The sequence below is a fragment of the Anas platyrhynchos genome, chromosome 5, assembly GCF_047663525.1.
Source record: "Anas platyrhynchos isolate ZD024472 breed Pekin duck chromosome 5, IASCAAS_PekinDuck_T2T, whole genome shotgun sequence".
Classification (NCBI taxonomy): domain Eukaryota; kingdom Metazoa; phylum Chordata; class Aves; order Anseriformes; family Anatidae; genus Anas; species Anas platyrhynchos.
Window position 1 is genome coordinate 14287957 of NC_092591.1, and position 6707 is coordinate 14294663.

The following is a 6707-nucleotide window of genomic DNA, read 5'->3' on the forward strand; positions in this document are numbered from 1 at the left end:
GGTATGGCTGCATCAGAGTTCCTCAGACTTTGAAGGTGTGAGCCACACTTGGTTCATCTGTTCTTAAAGAAATTCCCCAAGCACACACAACAGTGTGCAGTCTCATAATGTTGGATTTATGAGGAAGAGAAACATACTTCAGCTACCTAATTCTACCAATGTGTGTACTATATAAGACTCTTTAAATTCTTTTCTATTTCAAAATAATTTTCAGAGATGCCTACAGGCTTTCTGGACACTTTATGCTCCCTTCAGAAGAAGACTTGGAGGTTTTAAACCAGAGACTCAAGAGTCTAAGTCCAAACACATGTGGTATTCACTTTACCTATATGTCAGGCAACACCTTAGATCATGTTTAGAGGGCTCAGGCAGCAGATGAAAGTTGACTCAAACTGGGAAGGTGAGCTCAATTGGCTTGAGCTATGTGGTATGGCAGCAGCTGAGCAGCAAGTAACAACGACAGAGACACAGCATTGCTTTCACACTTCAACATATGACTCATGCAGAATATGAGTGACTCACATGCAGTATGTCATACCCAACAAAACTGAGCATACTCAGGGAAAACCTGAATATAACATGCAACATCATGCTCAGGCCCTAATCACCTTGTAGAATTAGCTGGGATGTATCCCTGCTGCCTCCTGCTATATTGCTGCTAGCTACAAAGAGACACAAGGATGAACTCAACATGCTGATTTCAGGACATTTCTCTAGCAGAATCACCGGTATTTTATGAGCAGTACATCATAAGGCTTGTTTCCAGCAGGTGTATCTTTATAACATCCAGGTCAGGTCTATTAAGCAACAGGGGATGCATTTCTTTGGCAGTAATCTGCCACTGTGGCACAAACAATCAGGGATGAGTATCTGACTCAACAAACAGCTGTTAAAACTCTCCCTTGCCTTTTCTTTCTAAGCAGATGGCACAACCCACCTAGCCCATACCCTCTGTGTTGTACAAGTTCAACAATCTCTTCAGCCAGTGCAGAACTGGTTCCTAACTCAGTATCATGAATCTCTTAACTTCTCTGCATATCCTTGAATCCTGCAGAGAGGATAAAAATATCTCTAGAGCTGACTGCCTTTATGGTTTTGCAGTTCTGTGATGCAGAAACCCTTTGAAGTCTGAAAGCCTTGGTCATCAAGTGTTCCAGATAGTAAGGGAAGGACCAAGTGCAAGCAGTACTGTTATAAGTCTTTAGGCAAAGTGTCATTTGCTCCGGGGGAGGGGAGGTCAGGACTGTTTATTAGGGGGATCAAGAGGGTTAGTCATACTCCTCGATCTGGGAACAACTACCCTTTGCTTGTTGCTGAACGTTCACCTCTGCTGACCATAAATAAAATCCATTGTGAAGTTTATGGTGATTTCAAAGGGAGAAGACAGAAGTTCAGAGAAACAAAATAACATGCATCTTGGATCCTGAATTCAGCTACTTCTCCTTCAGTCTTCCATATGCTTTTCTGAAGCTTATTACATATATCAAGAATTTCTTCTCCTTTTCTTTCTTCCTCATTTGTATGCCAGAATTCTTCCTTCCAATCTGATTTTTTTTTCCTTTTTTTTTTTTTTTTTTGAGGAGAATTTGCTTTCTTTCTCTTGACTTGAGTAATTGCTATACTTCCTTCTGAAGCTTTTGTTTTTATTTCCATGAATTCAGTACTAGCTCTAGATCCCTTAACTTAGGTGGTAAGTTAACTCATCAAATCTTCTGTCTTTTGCCATGCCCTGCATGTCTTTTTTGGGATTAGCACTTGAAGATGCACTCACCTCAAAACATTCCAGATTATTTGTAGTAAAAGAATGAAAGTAATGAATGAAATTTGCTTGAAGTGACAGCACGTATTATGAAAGAAGTTTTAATTTCAAATGGTAAAGACAGATCCCTACCCTCCCGAGGCCTGTGATAATGAACAGGCTTTAGTGGTGGAAAAACCCACCTCTCAAAGATACTGCTCTGTGTTCATGAGTTCCGCATTGAACCAGCAGTGCCCTTTATTTCTTCCTCTTTGGATCTGGCATGTGTGTGTCAGTTGAGGTATCCAGAGACAGCACAGATGCCCAAACGTGGGCAGGAAGCCAGGCTGCAGGGCTTACAGTATAAATATATATTTTTATAACTTCATACAGACCTTTTTTTCCCAGTAAGTTTGTTTTTTGGGCTTAGAAACTCCGTGTTCTTAGCTATTTTAAGAAATCTGATGGGTGAGAGATGGAGAAGCAGCAGACATGTTGGCAAGATCTTTCCATGAGCAGAATGCCAAGATTTAAAAGAAAAAAAGGAAAGAAAGAAAGAAAAGAGAGAGGGGAAGAGAGAGGGAGAAGAGGGATACCTTTGACTTTTTCTTGCTCTTCTGTCTCAGAAAATTGACTCATCTGAAACTGTTGGATTTTGGCAAAGAATTCATATCAAATGAGAGAAGTAACATGTTTCTGAAGCAAGGTGATTTCCAAAGTGAAGCTAGATGTGCATTCAGCTCCTTCCACTTGGCAGCTATCATAAAGGGCAAAAAGATTTACCAGTTCTCCAGAGGGTATCTAACAGGGTTGCCCCAATCTGTCAGGAAGTGTTAGAACTCAGGAAGACTTGAAGTGGGACTTAAAGTTAATGAAGCTCAGATGCTCACAATGTCAGGTGTGGATCCACCCAAATCAAGGAAGAAATAGGAAGAAGGGAAACATGCAAGGAGTTCTAAAGAAAGATGCCACGCAGCCAGGCTTAGCAAGAATACTAAATAAAGAGGGCAAATGGAGATGTTAGTGTAGTTACCGCATATCAGCTGGTCTCTGGGACCTATCCACATGAGTGCTGTTTGACTGCAATGAATATCAAACAAGGCTGAATAAGGTTTGCCTGTAATCAAAGTGAAGTTATGCATTTTTTTTACACAGAGACAGAGAAAGAAAGAAAGAAAAAGAATGTTACCCATAATATCAAACTCCAAAAGATTAAGGATTTTGGACACTAGCTCATAGTTTGTATGAGAAATGAGAATGGGATAACAACTGAAGCTCTACATAGTACTTTTGAATTTGTAAGAAAAAGAAAGCTGAAAAATAGCACTGTGTAACCTCTACAAAATGGGTCACAACTGGACTAGAAGTAATTGCAGAAGTCCCATTTTGTCTAACAACATTTCTCCAACGGTCTGTCCAGATTTCTGTCTAATCTAATCTATCCATGCGCCCATCACTTTGAAAATGACTTGCCATTTTTCAGGTTTTATTAATCCACCTTTGAAAATTCAAAATATGACTCAGAAGCAGGAAATGGCCTTGTGAAGTAAAAATGGTAATAATAATTAAAAGCACATGCTTAAATCTACACACAGTCCCACTCTGCAAGAGTTAAAATGCATACTACATCTCAAAGATCTTTTTATTCTTTCAAAGTAAGAACTAATGGAATAAGGGAAGAAAAAGTTTCCACGGCCCAGATATGTCTTTGCTGAATCACTTTGTAAGGTGTGGACAATTGAGTCATAAACTTTCACACTACAGATGGCTGTGTTTCTTTCATAGTGAATCAAGCTTTAAAAGATCTGTGACACTTTATGTTATATGTTAACTAGAGAGGCATATTATGTAAAAAGCACATAGGGTTTCACACGCACTAGTGCTCTCTACACAAGAGAGCATCATTTTCAATATTCACTCATAAAACCAGCTTCCATTTCCATATACTAACTTTTTTGTGCAATTGCCTCAGTGTATGTGGGTTGGTACACATTCATACTGCTCTCAGACTTATTGGAAATCCTCCCGTGGGAAATCCTGTGGAGCTTCATAAATTCATCAAAGGCATTTTTAAATATCTTTTTATATCCCATACAATTTGTATGTTTGATTTTAACATTAAAAAAAAAAAAAATCAAACAAGTAATATGTCTCTAGATTGTCACCTAATCTAAAGCCGCTTGAAGAAATGAAAGAGAAAGTAAACAACTTGATATATATACATTCCTGTGTTCCTGTATGATAAAAATGTCCAAATATTATAGACACATTTTAGAATTTTGGACATAGAACAACAATGCAAAGAACACTTGCTGTCTACCTTAACCCAAATCTCTCTTCAGTAGAAGGTTTCACAACAGAAAGGCTAACACCTGTAACTACAGGCACACAATGTCAGTTACACTGACACTGGAAGTTATTTAAGAGCACTGGTAAAACTCATATTCACATTTTGAGTGCAAGTACACTCCCTATAAACTTTACTTTTAAAATCAGATAAAAAGCATAAAAATGATGCCTCCGTAGCTGGTAGTCTATGACAATGGAATGAAGTGCAATTACTAAGGATGATCAATATCTAGAACAAGGATTAACACTTTGTTTGTCTGAACAAAGAACATTTTCTCATTTTTCTGAACCAGTAGAACTTTGCTGTGCACAGTGCAAACCATTTCTAAGGTGATTATGACTGTGTATATTTAAAATAAAGAAAACTAAAGGAAAAAAAAAATACTACAGTCCACCTCTTAAGATATATCCTCTTCTTTGGACAACAATGATGCACACAAACCTATGATTTATTGTTCAAGATGAAATTGTTTTAATTGTAAAAAGGACTGTGTTCACTACCATGCATCCTATCAGACGGGGATTAATGCTAGGGATTAGTCCCTGTATTTTTTAGAATTTTTTCTTCAAAGAGTATGCTACATGAACTTTTCTGGTGATGTAACAGTTTATCAGGCTGAATTGCAAACTATTTATGTCTTAGGACCATTTGGCTAAACACCTTGACCAATAAAATAAAATTTTCTTGGAGCTACTGAAGGACATTTCAGTCTCATCTCCAGATGCATAAACTAAAGGAAACAGTAAAAACAGGTAGTGGAAAACAAGATACAGACAGCTACAATGAGAACAGAGATTTTCAGCTATCTTTCCCTGCCTTTACAATTAAACAGAACTTCAAACACACTAAATGCTCAATGCAGGAGGCTGGATTGATTACTGATCTATGGTCTAATGATTCAAAGTTTGCTATTTACACTTTTTCAGCTTTAGATAAGAATCAGATTTCCTAGTATATCACCTAGCTTGTCAGATCCTCAGCAAGATATTATAAAGATATATTAATTTTATTTTTTTTGACAACTGTTCTCTGTCATTTTGCTGCTTCTCTCACCCAATTAAGTATATATAGCACAATGAGATATATTTTTGGTATTCCCTTGCAGTACTATAGCCTGTCATGCTTAAATGACAAAACCAGAACAATGCCGGCTTAAAGCTAGTTTGAACTACATGAACACTGAAAAAACTAAAGCACCCTGATCCCCAGAATGCCTTCTCAGTGTTACTGGGATCGTTACACAAAGTTCTGCTACTTCAACTAGCTGAGAAATTAATATAGTGGTAGTATGCCACTGTCCACATGGACCAGCCATTAAAGGACAGCAAAGAGTACATACAGCACACTGCAGTTTCACAATTATTTCATAAAACAGCAAGTATAATATTGGGATTCAAGCAGCATGGCGTATTGTGTCCACCCCAGGGTCTGCACAGTGGCTGCAGGCCTTTTACTCTGGCTTAGTGAAGTAACCACCATCCCACAGCTCTTTTTTTTCGTTCTTTCATGAAATAAACAGAAGGGCAGTTGAACATAATTCTTACCTCCATGTTACAATTTTAACCACTCTTCCAGATTTCTTGACAGCAAGAAGACAAACAGGGTTGTGAGGCTCCCTGCTAAGTTTAGTGACATCTCACAGACACCTTTATTCCCACTCATCTGAAATTTCTCACACAAAACAGGCCACTACATTTGCTTATCCTCTACTTTTGCCACCAATTGAATCCCAACTGAAGGCTACCATTGCAGATACTGTTTCTGTTTTAACTGTTCTAAGACCTTAGTTCTGCTGCTGGTGTTTTAAATACCTTGAGGTATTTCAAGGTAGTAGATGAGCCACATTTGATAAGGAAAAGTTGTTTGATTATCATGATGTAGAATTTGCTCATTATAATTTGTTAAACTATAGTTCTATAATGCTTGATACCAGTCTTCAGAGACATTTGAGTCTATATTGCTCAAGTGAACCGCTGCAAACTCTTTCCTCTTGTCTTTATCTCCCTTATGCTGTTTCAGATATGCATTAAAACCTCCAGCAGTTTTCTGTTTATTGCACATAAGCTCTTTTACATGTGGCACAACTGGAACTTCAGACAGTCACTCGCAATAACCTGCTCATTAATTTACTCCTACACCCACATCTTTAGACAAATTATGAAGGTCTTGCAGACTAATCTGTCCCACATAATTAGGTCCTGTGAGCTTTGCAGTATACTTTCTTAACCTACTATCCTTTAAATTCCAAAGAATCTCTTTAGAAGTAATTTGACACGTAAAATGCATACAGACCTCAGTATGTTTGTCACATGTTCTGCTATTTCCTGCTATGTTATGATGGTCTTTCATCATTTCCTCTCACCACAACCTCATGTCTGCATTTCTTTCACCCCTTAATCCATGTACTTTCACTAAGTTATCACAATTCCTCACAGAGTTTCACTTACACTGGAAAGTAGCAACTCTAACAGAAATGATTATAATTTAGAGATGAAATTATGGCAAATAATCAACATTTTAAATTCCATCTCAGAACATTTTCAGTTCAACTTTCATCTTCTGTTTGTATCCTTTTATCCCATTACTGCTTACTATCCTCTCTTCTGTGTTCATACCACA